The sequence below is a fragment of the Arachis duranensis genome, chromosome 6 (genome assembly GCF_000817695.3).
Source record: "Arachis duranensis cultivar V14167 chromosome 6, aradu.V14167.gnm2.J7QH, whole genome shotgun sequence".
Classification (NCBI taxonomy): Eukaryota; Viridiplantae; Streptophyta; class Magnoliopsida; order Fabales; family Fabaceae; genus Arachis; species Arachis duranensis.
The window spans coordinates 69,725,849-69,726,337 of record NC_029777.3 but is presented as its reverse complement, the minus strand read 5'-3'; positions in this window follow the sequence as shown (position 1 = coordinate 69,726,337).

Genomic DNA, 489 nt, shown 5'->3' with positions numbered 1-489 from the left:
GACCCGTTCTTTAATTTTCTTGTTCTTTATTTTCCTGTTTTTCGAATTTTAGTGCTTATGTTTATCTATGTTTGTGTCTTGTGATCATTAATGTCTTAGTGTCTATGCCTTAAAGTTATGAATGTCCTATGAATCCATCACCTCTCTTAAATAGAAAATGTTCTTAATTGAAAAAGAGTAGAATTGCATGAATTCTGAATTTTACAACAGTTTAATTATTTTGATGTGGTGGCAATACTTTTGTTCTCTGAATGTATGCTTAAACAGTGCATATGTCTTTTGAATTTGTGGTTCATGAATGTTGGCTCTTGAAAGAATAATGAAAAAGGAGACATGTTACTGAGGATCTAAAAAATCATAAAAATGATTCTTGAAGCAAGAAAAAAGCAGTGAATACAAAAAAAAATTCGGAAAAATGAAAAAAAGGGAGAAAAGAAAACGAAAAAAAAGAGAAAAAGAAAGAAATAAAGTTGTGATCCAAGGCAAAAA